Source organism: Vombatus ursinus, unplaced genomic scaffold (assembly GCF_900497805.2).
Source record: "Vombatus ursinus unplaced genomic scaffold, bare-nosed wombat genome assembly UNPS02014165.1, whole genome shotgun sequence".
NCBI classification, from domain to species: Eukaryota; Metazoa; Chordata; class Mammalia; order Diprotodontia; family Vombatidae; genus Vombatus; species Vombatus ursinus.
In genome coordinates, this window is record NW_020953943.1 from 18178 (window position 1) to 33654 (window position 15477).

Here is a 15477-nt window from a genome sequence, read left to right on the forward strand (position 1 = left end):
CCTGGAAGGTGTCCAGGGTGGGGGGTGGGGGTAGGGGAATGAGTATAGAGGGCGTGGCTTCCAGGACCCCGCCCAGTGAGGGAAAAAAAGTCTCTGAAGAGCAGGGGGGCAGCCACAGGGGGCTGTTTTCCGCATCCAAAAGTTCTTGCTCCCCTCCCCATCTCCTCATCTGCCCCGCAAACGGAGATCTCTAAGCACTTAAAACATTTTCTTCCTTCTCAACTGGACACCCCTCTCATCTCGTGGTATGCAGAGCTTGGGAGGGGTCTCTAAGAGATAAACCCCTTTCTGACTCCTTTTGCTCCGCTTCCTCCTCCTCCAATTCTGACTTGCCAAGGCCGACCGATGCCATCTTGGGTCCAAGTGCCGGAGTCCCGGGAGACTTGATTGATCTCAGCGCGCAAAATGACACCTGCGGTCAGCTGGACAAACAGTGCTGGTGGGAGCGAGTGCTACTTTTGGGCCCTTGGGACAGACACCCTGAGTAACAATACTGGTTTATGGGCGCGTTGAGTCCCTTTGGGGAACGGACCCCGAATCACGGCTGCCTTTCAGTAGGGTTTGAAGGTTTGCAAAGTTCTTTGACAGATTCCCTTGGTATTATCATTTCCTCCATAGCACAGAAGAAGCTGAGACAGAGCTGAGGTCATTCTCGTGGGGTCATCGAGCTAGAAAGTATCAGAGACAAGATTCAAGCCCTGGTCTGTCCCTGACCCCCCAGTCCAACTCCTGACGTTGGACGACCCTCCAGTTGGTTGGTTGCTGGAGGGGGGGGAGAGGGGAAGAGGACAGGGGAGGGGAGGGAAGGAGGAGGGGGAAGGAAGGGAAAGAAGTTTATACTTTCTATTGGTTGGTCTGGGCCTTTTGAGGTCGTATCAATTATATATCCATCCTTACACATATACTATAATATAATTACCATACAAACACACACACACATACAAAATTATGTCGACTCTTACCTATATTTTTATATAATCCACCTTTACATATATAATTATGTCTATCCTTCCACATATGTAATCATATGTCTAACCTTATAATCATCCTCTACCCTTAAATGTATAATCCGATATTTACCTTGACATATATATAATTATGTGTTTACCTTTACTTATACAATTATTTATCTACCCATACAGATGTATTATATATCTACCTTTACATTTATATCTGCACTTGCAGTTTCACCCTGTTTTATTCTCTAAAATAACTTTTAGTGATATCTTTTGTTTTTTAAATTGCCTAGATTTCCACCCACCCCCACCCCCAGCCCTCCCTCTCTCACTCCCTCTCCAAGAGACATCCCGTTTGGTTCACACTACAATAGGGTCTTTAAACTGGTTTCCTTGAGATAAACAATTCTTTTGGGATTTGTGGCTTCTTAGGCTTAGGAGTTAAGTCAGAAGTAACCACCCAGATTACTCTTGGGAATCTGTAAAAGCTATCAGATTATGTTCGTTCAGAGCTCTGCCTAATTGAGGTAACTGGTGTCACGGTGCATAGAACACTGGTTGTAGAGTCAGGAAGACCTGGGTTCAAACGTGACCCTAAGACACAATCTAGCTGTGTGACCCTGGGCAAGGCACTTACCCTCTGTTTTCTACACAGTAAAATGGGTGCTCACTTACTGTTGTGAAGATTAAATGAGATAGTATTTGTAGAGAGCTTTGCACATTGCCTGACACTTATGAGCCTTGAATAAATGATTCATTTTCTTCTGCTTTGTGTTTCTGCACAGGTGATACTGATGGAATGTCATCACCAGCTTGCCCTCACTCTGGCTGGTTGGGTCCCCAGGTGACCCTGGGCAAGTTACCTTGTATCACTGTATTGCTGAGAAGAGCTAAGGCATTCACAGCTGGTCATCACACAATATTGCTGTTAAGTGTGCAATATTCTCCTGGTTCTGCTCACTTCACTCTGCATCAGTTCATGTAAGTTTTTCCAGGTTTTTCTGAAATTGTCCTGCTTGTCATTTCTTTTAGCACTATGCTATTCCATCATAATCATATACCACAGTTTGTTCAGTCATTCCCCAATTGATGGACATCCCCTTCATTTCCAATTCTTGGCCACCACAAAAACTTTTTTTTTGTACAAATAGGTCCTTTTACCTTTGCATTGTCTTATTTTTTTTTTTAAATTTGCTTTATATATATGGAAATGCTTGTTTTGTTTGGTGTTTGTTAAATTTGGAATAACATATAAAATAAAATTTAACTGTCCCCCTATTTCTATTAAAGTTTTAGTGAAGAAACTTTGTGCACTTGTCAGGTTCTCATTTAAGTGTATGTCAAACTAACCTTTTGATGTTAAATGAGCCAGATCTTTGATAAGGTTAGAGGAGAAGGTCTTAGTGCTAAGAACAATGTGTCCTCTTACCAAAAGGTAAGTAGGTTGAAGTAGATTGAAGAATAATTACAGAATGATTTCCCTTACCCCCTTTCCTACCTATCCTAACTCTGTGTGAATTGGCTTTTGATACAAATCGTTCCAGGGTATCTCCAACCCAGCATGAATTGAGTTATTTCTTACACTAGAGAGAGGCTAACCCAAAATATGTCCCTTTAGTCTACGAGCCACTCTCCACGTCTGGGACTTGGTCAGCATCAGCTACCCCAAGCTGCCAGTGAACTTGATTAAAGGTTGGACCTGCCTTGGTAGCAAGGGGGCCTGGACTCGTGATCCAGTAGACATGGAATTGTTCTTTTCCTTACTTCCTCATCATTATAAGAGACAGAGAAAGACATGGTCTGAGACTAAATGTCTCTGGGGTCAAGATGGAGCAGAACTTTACTCCTCTGATTGCAGAAAAATCTGGGAAGACATAAACTGATGCAAAGTGAAGTGAGCAGAACCAGGAGAACACTGTATTCAGTGACAGAAACATTGTAACAATAATCAACTGTGAAAGACTTGACTTGGCTGCAATGATCAGGGCAATGATCTAAGACAATTCCAAAGGATCCATGATGGAAAATGTCAGCCGCCTCCAGAGAGAGAGCTGATGGACTCTGAGTGCAGATCAAAACAGACTTTTCCCACATTCTTGATGTTCCTGGCTCTTTTTTTCTTTTGTAACGTGGCTAATATGGAAATGCGTTTTGCATAATTTCACATGTATAATTGATAGCCCACTGCTTGCCTTCTCAGTGGGTGGGGGAGGGGAGGGGAGGGAAGGAGAAAATTTAGAACTCAAAAAAAAATGTTAAAAATCAACTTCTCCTCCTCTAGACAGGACGTGTGTCTCTGAGACAACATAAGCACTCTCATTAGTCTTCTTTTGTCCCCTAGTGTGGAGTATAAGGCTACGTGAAATGAATCATAGAAGCTGGGAGGAGGGAGATGTTTCGCCAGAGGAAAGAGAGACATCTTGGTATGCCAGCTATGGGGTAAATGGATCTTTTTCATGTGTGATTACTCCCCCTTCCCATAGACATACACACACAACCACAATAGTTAACAGAGAGAAGCTTAGACTGGGACAAAATCACGCATTTGAAAAGATTTAAGAGTCCCAAGGGCCAATGGTCCCCAATGAACAATGGACGACCAATTTTAATGTGCAGGGAGGAAATATGGAAATGATTACTAGAACTTTCAAGGTCAAGGACTCCTGAAAGAAAATGGGAGGAAACAGCTATTAAAGGCCTTAAAACAAAAATACGGATGGTCTTACACGTAAGAAACAATCCCATTGTCTCCTCACTTATCAAAATACCAAGCATGAAACAGCTGAAGTCACGAAGAGATTTTTTTTCCTACTAGTACACTTCCCTCCCCACCTCATCCCCCTAAAAAAACCCCCTCCTGGTTTCTCAAATAGGGGTAGGGGACACGGGGAAGTGGTTGATTTCGATCCCCACTTGGAAGAGCCTGGGGAATCCTGCTTCCAGAAAGGCATGATGACATGGAATAGAAGGAAGAAAGCATCTGTTAGTGCCTCCTATGTGCCAAGAATTTTACAAATGTGATTTTATTGGATCCCCACAACAACCCTGCTGTTGTTATCCCTACATTATAGTTGAAGAAAATGAGGCAGACATCAGTCAAGTCAAGTGACTTGCCCAGGGTCGTACAGCTAGAAAGTGTCTGAAACTGGATTTGAGCTTGTGTCTTCCTGACTCCAGGCCCAGTGCTGCACCTAGCTGCTCCCCGATCTGGAGCTTGCATAGGCATTTTGTCACTAGCTCTGGTTTTCCAGTTGAAAGAAGGCTTTTTGGCTTCCATCTGAGTGAGCGACACAATGCTATAAAGGGAGAAAGTTCCCAGCCTTCCTCTTTGGAGGCTATGGCCTTAGGATGGCTCATACATAATATGACATGTAGATATGTTAACATATAACAATATGTTCTTTTTATCTTTGTGTTTGTTCTACCCTCCTATAGGTGGAGTATGGGAAACAGCCACCAACTTCAAAAGATCAGAATCGTGAGTCCCCAGGGGTATGGGAGCTAGAGTCCATGCCCAGACAGTGAGGATCCAAGTCTCAAGGGAGCTGTTTCACCCGGCCAAGTGGGAGCAATGCATCCATTGGCAAATATTCTGAAGCGAACTTAGTAGGGTGAATGTTCTGTTATGGGAGAAATATTTCCTCTTTGGATTCCTGTAGTAGATTACTGAAATAATTCTATTGCCACCCAGAAATTATAGAGGTAATAACCTAGGTTTTATTATATGTAAGCCCAGGTTCAGGATTCAAAAAAAAAGTAATATTAATCTTGAGCTAACATTGGAGTATCTGACAAGCTTTTATAGAGAAAATTTTGTCAGAGAGACAGAGAAATAATAGCTAACATTTATATGCACCTACTATGTGTCAGGCACTGTGCTAAGAACTATAATAATAGTAATAATAACAATAATGATAGCTAACATTTATGGAGCGTCTACTACTATCACAGTGTTCAGCACTGTGCTAATTACTTTACAACTATTATCTCATTTGATCCCCACAACAACCCTGGAGATGTAGGTGCTAGTATTATCCTCATTTCACTTATCAGGAAACTGAGGCAAACAGAGGTAAAGTGACTTGCCCAGGGTCATACAGCTAATAAATGTCTGAGAGAGAGTCTGTCATTAAAAAAGACAGATTTATAATTCCACACGTCCTTCCATATCATAAAAGTTGATCAAACTTAGTTAAATAGAGTCATAATCTCATATAACCTCCAAGGAAACAAACCTAGTTAAAAAAAACTTTATAGGTAGACTATAGTTTTTTACCTATAGTTTTTTACCTACAGTCTAAGCTACACTGAGAGGGTTCACAGTGGGCTGATTTTGAGAGGAGATTTACATACTTACAGCATGAGAATAAGGAGAATCCTTCTACAAATAACTCAGTTGCTTTGAGAAGGTCCAACTCCCCTTTGCCTTCCCTTCTGAAGAATGTAAAAAAGTCTTTCCTTCACTCTCTCATTCCATGAGTCTGTGAGGTTAGCCAAGTGATGTTAATATTAATACAAAACAGTTCACCAAATATCTATTGGAAATGGCATAATTAAATGCAGTGAGAGATTCCCATCACAGCTCATTACTGCTTTGTTAAGTCTGACCCTGCTCTCCTTAGGGACCAAGGCAATACAGTGAGATATACACATGGTGCCTCCAGGTGATGGGGGAATATGTTTGTATCTTCCATTCTTGCTGGATCATCTCAGGAAACATCCCTTTGTTAAAGCTAATTGATGTCAATTGTTTAAATGAAACTGGGACCCTTACCACCATTGATGGTTAACAGCGGGAATAACAGAATATCTCTAGAAGCCTGATCTGTGAATCCGATCTCCTAGGGCGCAGGTGGACTATAGACTTGAGTATCACTCTGCAGGCACCTGGGTTCCCATAGAAACGTTATCTTTTACCTTCTTCTGAGAGTCTAGGAGGAAAACAATTTCGAGGGCAGCAGGAGGCCGTAGGCGTTTTCATGGCGCTTAGGACCATCTCAGGATGCGGCAGACAGTCTGTTTAAACCACTTTCATTTTTTGACGTCAGAACCTGACTGGAATGCACCAGGACACTGATGACCTTCTCTCTGCAAGGAGGAAAAATAGTGTGATGTCATGGAAGAGATCCCAAAGAAGAAAGTTAACTATTGTGCTGGCTATAGGAATAAGGGGCGGCTGCCAAAGGCTTTGTTTTCATCTCTTAGGCATGTTTGTTGATAGAAGGTTAAGCTTGTTCAGGGAGAAGAGGTGGTTAAAAAAAAAATGCCCTTGATAGGACTGGAGTCAGCTTAAGAGGGGAAATGGAGGGTCGGTCGTTTCATTTCGTTTTTCAGGCATGAAACTCCTCCAAGCTTCCTTAATGGAACTAGGGTCCAAATGGAGTAGCTACTTAATCTACTCTTTTCATTCTTTCCTTCTGTTCTGGCCAATCACAAGAAAATAGTAGCTAATAATAATAGTAGCTAACATTTATATAGCACCTACCACGTGTCAGGCACTATGCTAAGAACTTCAACGACAACAACAACAGCTAACATTTATATTTATATAGCACCTACTATGTGCCAGGCACTGTGCTAAGATCTTTAATAATAATAATAATCGCAGTTAACATTTATATAGCACCTACTATGTGTCAGGCACTATACTGAGAACAACAACAATAATAATAATGATAGCATCTAACATTTACATAGCACCTATATGCCAGACATTGTGCTAAGAACTATAATAATAATGATGATGATAGCAGCTAATATTTAGATAGTACCTACTATGTGTCAGGCACTATGCTAAGAACTATGATAATAATAATAAAAATAATGATAGCTAACATTTATAGAGTGTCAATTATGTGCCCAGCACTGTGCTAATTGCTTTACAATTATAATCTCATTTGATTCTCACAGCAACTCTGGAAAGGTAGGTGCTATTATTATCCTCATTTCACAGATGAGGAAACTGAGGCAGACAGAGAGTTAAGTGACTTGCCCAGAGTCATACTGCTAGTAAGCATCTGAGACAGAATTTGAACTCAGGTCTTCCTGACTCCAGGCCTAGTGCCCTATCCACTTTGCCACCCAGTTGCCCACAGAAGATATGATGGGAAATAAGTAAGTAAAAATATTTTTACCCCTGAGATTTGTTATAAGAATTTAATTTATGATATCACAGAAGAAAATATAGAAATAAAAATCTTCTGATTTTATGAATATGAATTTATAAATTGTGAGACCAAAAATCAGGTTTATATACTGAATTTCTTTTAAATTTTTGTCTTTTTTATTGTAAACTTAATCATCAAGAAACACAAACATTTTAATATAAAAGTATAAGAAAGAGAATTGTGTAAGAACTGTGAACTCATATTGTGTATAGTTTAAGTGTATATATATAAATGTATGTGTGTTAATATCTATATCTATACATATGTAAATGTGTGTTAAATTTCCCAAGGTAATAACAACATCACGTTTTTCATTTGCTGCCTCTTCTGTCCTTTTTTTGGCTTTATTTCTGTGAATTAAAAATATTTATGGATACTTTATTGCTTATTTCTCTCATTACCCAGTACCTTACCATCCAATGCTCCAAGTTGAAACACTCTCCCATCATATTGAATTTCTTAGGGAAGTGTCCCTGGCTTCACTTCACTAGTCTTGTTACATTGAGAATTAAGGCATTTGAAGATTTGCAATCAGCCTTGATAACTCTTTTCTAACTGATTGACTGACTTTCTCTCTTCCCTGAAAATAAGAGTTCATGTTATCACCCAAGCAGATGCTATGGCATTCTGAAGTCCTCTCAAACTCTGTCAGCAGACTTGATTTGCCTCTTCTGTGATCAATGCCAACTCCTGTCTTCATTGTGCTTCTCTAGAATAGGGGGCAGGGGGAGATACTTTTAATATTCTCAGAACTGTGGAGTGTGTGATTTATTCTCACAAGCTATTTAAGTTAAGCCTGTCTAATTTGTCTACGACTTTTTATATCTAGCCCATGTATCCATGCGGTATGAGTCATTGTTCTAAACCTAATTCCTACCAGACTGTTTTCCTAGTAATTGTTTACTAGGCATTTCTGGGGAATAGTGAGTCATGACCCCAGTCATGATTCCAGTAGACTGATGATGAATTCCATTTCCTCACCTCTTGGCAGAAAAGTTATGGATTAGAAGTATATTGCTATTGTAGTTTAATAGTGTCTAACTGTCCATGACCCAACTGGGGGTTCTCTTGGCAGAGATACTGGAGTGGTTTGTCTTTCCTTCTTCAGCTCATTTTATACATGAGGAAACTAAGGCAAAGAGGGTGAAGTGATTTGACCAGGGTCACACAGCTCATAAGCATCTAAGGCCATATTTGAGCTCAGGTCTTCCTGACTCTAGGCCCAGAAGTTCAGGAGGTGTGACATTCAGGCAAGCAGTTTGGTGGTGCAGTGGGTAGGGCGCCGGCCCTAGAGTCAGGAGGACCTGAGTTCAAATCCAGCTTCAGACACTTGACACTTACTAGCTGTATGACCCTGGGCAAGTCATTCAACCCCAACTGCCTCACCAGAAAGAAAAAAAAAAAGAGTAGGAACTACAAGATGTTAAATTTGAATTGTCTATCTATTTAAAAAACTGAGCTGTAACTTGTAGAGATTCCTGGTTTCCGTTGTAGTCATCTTTCTTAATGTTCATGCTGTTGCTGGTTTTCAAGTTGTTAATAAAAGGGAAAATTTTAAAGAAAAATAAATGAAGTGCATCCTGTGAATATTTAACCAATTAAGTTAATTCTTACTTGGTTGAGTAATGATTTATAACATTCATCTTTGAGCTAAATTGTTTAGGTTTCGGTGGCTTAGGAGTGTAAATAACAATTGTCTTCTGTTCTGGCCCAAAACTCTGAGGTCTTCCCCTCGAAGATTGTTATTTTTGTGATGGTAAATTGGGCCATCTTTTGTCTCAATTCTTACCTAGCCCTTAGTCATTGAATGGGTGTTGCCTCAGACAGGTGGAGACCTGGCAAGACCTTCATTCGGAAAGGCCAAGGTCACCCACTGCATCCTGGATGTCTCCAGTCATCCTGACTTTTGTCCTGCCGCTGGACCCCAGTGAGGCTGATGGCTTTTTGAAACTCTGCCTCACTTAAATCCAATTCACAGGAAAGTCAAGACTTGGTCCTCCTTGAGAACAAAAGACCAACAGCAACAAAATTTCCTCAACATGCCAAGGTGTATTTTATTTCTACAGATTTGTATTCCTGTTTCAAAGACATACCTGTAACTGCTGCTGCTGCTGCTGTTCTTGAAGAGGAACATGACATCAGGAAGGTGATGCCATGACAGGTGAGTGAATTGGATTTAAAAGAGGGAAGGCTGTGCAAAGTCACCAGCCTCATTTTCACCTCTGGAGCCATCTAGATCCAGTGGCCCGATATAGATTAGGACAGCTGGAGATGGCCCTGGATGCAGTGGGGATCCTTGGCCTTCTCAAGCTAAGGTCCTTAACAGGTCTCAGTTTGACTGAGGCAGTGCTCATTCAGTGATGAAGCCTTAATAATAACATACAACATAATAATAACAGCAACCTGTAATACTATAAATGTAAAAATGATTGGAACAGATCCTCCTCACATTTGAAAACATAACTATCAGTGGACAAGGAGAATTTAGAATCTTAATAGCACATGAGGGCTCTTCTTGACTTTAGAAACAAACTGGAGATAAAATTTAGAGACATATTAGAAATGTTGATTTCGGCACTTGTAGCTTTGGAAAGATAAAGGTTGGAGGATTTAGCCCCATTTGAAGTTAGCATGGAATCCAGTCGAAAGGGGTTCTGGACTTGGATTCAGGACAGAGATGATGGCTTCTGGCTTTCCCTCTGATGCTCATTAGCCCATGCTGGGATATTTGATTTCTTGATAATCATTTTCCTCATCTGCAGCTCACAAGGATGTGATGAAGACTGAATCTAAAAGCATATGTGTAAAGTGAACTGACAACTCCAAGGGATCATATTATTGTTATAGATTGATTTTTTGTTACTTAAAGAACCATTTCCCTAAATGCCATTGTAGCAGGATCTATCTTTAAGCTTTCTACAAAATACTCACAGAGAAATTAGGAGACAGCACTTAGCCCCGTGCCTGGCACGTCTTAGGTGCTTAATAAATGTTCATTGACTTCTAATGATTTGTGGTTAATCTTACAGATACCGTAGTCATTTCAGTGGAAACAGTTATCTGGGAACATGGCACCCTCTCCCTTTGGAAAATTATTATCCATATATTTAAATGTTTGGAGACCAAGTTAATCTAGCTTTGAGAAGCAGTAAAATGGATTTGGACCGAAGTCAATCCCTCCCTAGCTGAAGTTCCAAATGAAGAAGGGGTTTTGAATGCCATTAGGATCTTCTCATGTGACGAAGAGCCTGGTGCTGATTCTTTTCCAGCTGAGATTTAGAAGGCAGGGGGTCCATTGCTCATATAAAAGCTGACTACAATTTTCTGGGTTATATGGCAAAAGGGTTAGGGTTACTCCCCCGGGAGTTCAAGGATGCCTCCATTGTCCATCTCTGTAGACGTAAAGGAAATAGACTGACCTGATAATGGGGGGGGGGGTCTCAATCTGTCATTGCTGGCAAGATTCTTGCCAAAGTCCTCCTTTATAGACTGATCCTTCACCTGGAAGATGATCCCTACCTGACAGCCAGTGTGGCTTCAGAAAGGGCTGAGGAACAGTCAATGCAGTGTTTGCTGCCCGACAACCCCAGGAGAAATGCCAGGAGCAGACAGAGGTCTGTACACAATGTTTGTCCATCTGACCAAGTTCTGTGATACTGTCAGTTGCAAAGGCTTATGGAAAATTATGTAAAAACTTGGTTTCCCAGAGAAGTTCATCAGCATTGTACGTCGATTTCATGATGACACACTTGCCTGGATTCTGGATAATGGACAATGCTCTCGTGCTTTCCCGGTCACCGGTGGAGTGAAACAAGTCTCTGTGCTTGCTCCCATGCTTTTTAGCATGATGTTTTCAGCCATGTTGTCAGACACCTTCAATGAGGATGAACGCGGCATCAAGGTCAGCTACCTCACTGATGGTAAATTATTTAACTTGAAAAGGCTAACAAGCCAAGAGCAAAGTGGAGGGAGTGTTGGTGCATGACTTTTTGTTCACAGATGAGTGTGCACTCAATGCAGCCTCTGAAGCTGAGAAGTAACAGAGTATGAATTGATTCTTTGCTTCTTGTGCTAATTTTGGCCTAACAGTTAACACCAAGAAAACACAGGTGCTCCATCAGCCACCACCACACCACCCATACGTGGAACCATCAGTTACAGCAAATAGAGAAAGTTTGAATATTGTGGATAAATTCACTTACCTTGGCAGTATATTTTCTAGGGATGTTACACACGGATGATGAGGTTGACGCACACATTGCCAGAGCTAGCTCTGTGTGATTGGGAGACTCTGAAGGAAACTGTGGGAGAGAAGAGGTATTAGGCTGCCTAACACACTGAAGGTCTACAGAGCCATTGTGCTGATTTCATTGTTGTATGCCTATAAAACCGGCACCATGCCAGGAAACTGAATCGTTTCCATCTGAATTGTCTTAGGAAGATTCTGAAGATCATCTGGCAGGATAAGATACCAGAGATTGAGGTCCTTTCTCAAGCTGAACTGCCGAGCATTCAAACTTGACTGCAGAGAGTACAACTCCAATGGTCTGGCCACATTATTTGAATGCCAAATGACATTTGCCTAAAAGCCTATTTTATGGAGAACTCACACAGGGCAAACTCTCACATGGTGATCAGAAGAAGAGATACAAAGACACTCTCAAGGTCTCTCTCAAGAACTTCGGAATTGATTGTGTGACATGGGAGACACTGGCACAGGACTGCCCAGCATGGCGTGTCCTCGTCAGAGAAGGCGCTGTGCTCTATGAGCAAGGCAGAATTGAAATAGCTCAAAAGAATGTGAGATGTCCAAATTTAGAGACGTCTCCTTCCCAAATGGTCACATAGACTATGTGTGCCTGACCTGTGGTAGAGCCTTCTAAACTTGTATTATCCTGATCAGCCACAGTTCCACTCACTGTACATTGTCCTCTATGTAGTGATGTCATTGGGTCCTCTTCAAGCATGAAGGACAACAGTCAACCAACTGGTCTTACTGAACATGTGTGGAGCTTACCTGAGGCTTACAGACCATGGACAGTTAGCAGGTCTGAGGAGAGCCTTTAGAGCAAAGCCTAACTGGCTTCCCATGATTTAGCACCTAGTCCCAGGATATGGCCTTGGTTAATTTATGAGATGTTTCCAATGGCTCCTATGCTCCTGTAAATTATGAGACAGCTAGTTGCTTTTCAGTTGTTTCAGTCATATCCAGCTCTTCATAAATCCCATTTGGGGTTTTCTTGGCAAAGAAAACTGGAGTGGTTTGCCATTTCCTTCTCCAGTTCATTTTTACAAATGAGGAAACTGAGGCAAACCAGGTTAAGTGACTTGCCCAAGATCACACAGGTAGTAAATGTCTGAGGTCTGATTTGAACTCAGATCTTCCAGACTCTAGGCTCCGGACTCTATCCTCTGCACTACCTAGCTGCCCTAAGTAATCATTATGCTCATTTAATTTATGGGACAGTCTGTAAATGACTTCTAGATTCCAAGAAAAATTAATATTGTGTTATATTATTTAATAAAAGGCAGCTAGGTGGTTCAGTAGATAGAGACTCATCTTCCTGAGTTCAAATCTGGCCCCAGACACTTTCTAGCTGTGTGACCTCAAAAATTGGCAAGCACTACAAATCAGAGCTTGATTTATGGTTTTGTTGATTCTACACTGAAGAACGTTATGGGGAAAATGTTAATAATGCACATTAAACTCATATGTTTGTCAAATGTATAATTTCCCAGCTTGATAATGAATTAATTACAGGGGATAATGCAGTGATCACCCCCCCTCTTTGGGGAGTTGGTCACAGTTTGCCACCCTTGAGTCCCAGGTAACCTTCAAGGCTTGGGTAAAGAATCCTCTAATTTTAGAAAGGTGCAGTGAGGTGGTACAGTGGATAGAGCACCAGGCCCCAAGTCAGGAAGAGTCATTTTTCTGAATTCAAATCTAGTCTCAAACACTTACTAGCTGTGTGACCCTGGGCAAGTCACTTAACTGTGTATGCCTGTTTCCTCGTCTGTAAAATGAGCTGGAGGAGGAAATGGCAAACCATTCAAGTATCTTTGCTAAGAAGATCCCAGATTGGGTCACTAAGAATTGACCACTGAACAACAAAAAATATGTCTTAGCAATATGATGAAAAAATGCAAATGAAGTCTGCTTTAAATTCTGTGTATTTAACACATTCACCCCCCCTCCCCAATTAATAGTCTTCAGGAAATTTTCTAAATTTCTAAATCTGGCATTGGAGGGGATATGGGAAAATTGAGTCACTAAAGCACTGTTGGTGGACTTGTAAACTGATCCAACCATTCTGGGCTCTTTTTTTGATCATGGCTTTCAGATAGTTCAACAATTTTTAAATTCTCTCTCCTGGATCTACTTTCCAGGTCAGTTGTTTTTCCAATGAGATATTTCACATTGTTTTCTAATTTTTCATTCTTTTGGATTTGTTTTACAGTGTCTTGATTTCTCATAAAGTCACTAGCTTCCAATTGCTCTATTCTAATTTTTAAGGAAGTATTTTCTTCAGTAATCTTTTGGACTTCCTCCATTTGGTCAATTTTGCTTTCTAGGGCATTCTTCTCCTCATTGGCTTTTTGGACCTCTTTTGCCATTTGGGTTAGGCTATTTTTTAAGGTGTTCTTTTCTTCAGTATTTTTTTGGGTCTCCTTTAGCAAGCTGTTGACTCGTTTTTCATGATTTTCTTGCATCACTCTCATTTCTCTTCCCAGTTTTTCCTCTACTTCTCTTACTTGCTTCTCAAAATCCCTTTTGAGCTCTTCCAAGGCCTGGGACTGATTCATATTTTTCTTGGAGGCTTTGGGTGTAGGAGCTTTAACTTTATTGTCTTCTTCTGATTGTATGTTTTGATCTTCTTTGTCACCAGAGTAAGATAATATAGTCTGACTCTTTTTTCGCTGCTTACTCATGATCCCAGCCAATTACTTGAGCTTTAAACTCTTTGTTAAGGTAAGAGTCTGCTTCCAATGTGGAGAATGTACTGTCCCAAGCTTCGGGGTTTGTAGAGCTGTTTTCAGAGGTACTTCTAGGGACCCGTAAATTTTCAGTTCTTCCAAGGGGGTATGATAAGGGGCAAGGTGTTTCCTCTCCACCACCACAACAAGCTCCACCGCGCCAACACTCCTCCTCGCCCCAGGACCGCCCCTCAGAACCGTGACCCGGATCCAAACACCGGTAAAGCAAGAGGTTCCTGCCTCAGCTCTGGCAAAGAGAACCTTGCAATCCCCTTCTCATCAGCCACTTGATTCCCTCTCAGTCTGTGGGCCGGAAGCTCAGGAAACAGCCACGGCCCTGGTCCGTGCTTGAGACTTGCGGCTAAGACCTAGCTCCTTCTCTCACCGCAGTCACAGACTTTTCCCACTGACCTTCCAAGTTGTCTTTGTCGTTCCTGGGTGGAGAAGTCTGGAAACCACCACAGCTGCCCGCGATTCAGCCCTCTGAGGTCTGCTGCAGGTCCTCTGCGGCCTACGCACCCACGCCAAACTGCACTCCTCTACCCGTCCAGCACAATATACCTTTCCGATCAACTATCCAGGTTATCTTGGGCTGGAAATTTGTTTCACTCTGTCTTTTTGTGGGTTCTGCTGCTTTAGAATTTGTTTAGAGCCATTTTTTTTCAGGTATTTGGAGGGGTTTAGAGGAGAGCTCAAGCAAGTCACTGCTTTCCCTCTGTCCTGATCCAACCATTCTGGAGAGCAATTTGAAACTATGCCCAAAGGACTATAAAACTGTACATACCCTTTGATCCAGCAATACCACTGATAGGTCTGTATCCCAAAGAAATTTTAAAAGGCTGGGGCAGGGAGTAAAAAAACATTAATAGCATTTCTTTTTGTGGTGGCAAAGAATTGGAAACTGAGGGGCTGCCATCAGCTGGGGAATGGCTGAACAAGTTGTGGTATATGATTGTAATGGAATATCATAGTGCTGTAAGATATGACAAGCAGGATGATTTCAGAAAAACCTGAAAAGACCCAAATGAACTGATACCAAGTAAAGTGAGCAGAACCAGGAGAATGTTGTACACACTAATGTTGTACAATGAAGAACTGTGAATGGCTTAGCTATTCTCAGCAATACAATGATCCAAAATAATTCCAAAGGACTTGTGATGAAAAATGCTCTCCACCTCCAGAGAAAGAACTGATGGAGTCTGAATGCAGATCGAAACATGCTGTTTTTTCACTTTCTTTTTTTTTCCTTTGGGTCTGGTTCTTCTTTCACAACATGACTAATATGGTAATATGTTTTGCATGATTGAACTTATATAACCTATATCAAATTGCTTAATGTCTAGGGGGAAAGGGAGGGACAGAATTTGGAACTCAAAATT

At 41.4% G+C, this 15477-nt stretch overlaps 1 long non-coding RNA gene across 1 annotated transcript; it reads right to left on the reverse strand.

Annotated features, from left to right (window-relative positions):
- Positions 1 to 16: 16 nt before the first annotated feature.
- On the reverse strand, positions 17 to 11462 carry LOC114041044. The gene is made up of 3 exons (XR_003568870.1): positions 11326 to 11462; positions 5314 to 6044; positions 17 to 668 (listed from the first exon to the last, which is right to left on the reverse strand). It is a non-coding gene; the product is annotated as an uncharacterized LOC114041044 (long non-coding RNA).
- Positions 11463 to 15477: the final 4015 nt, after the last annotated feature.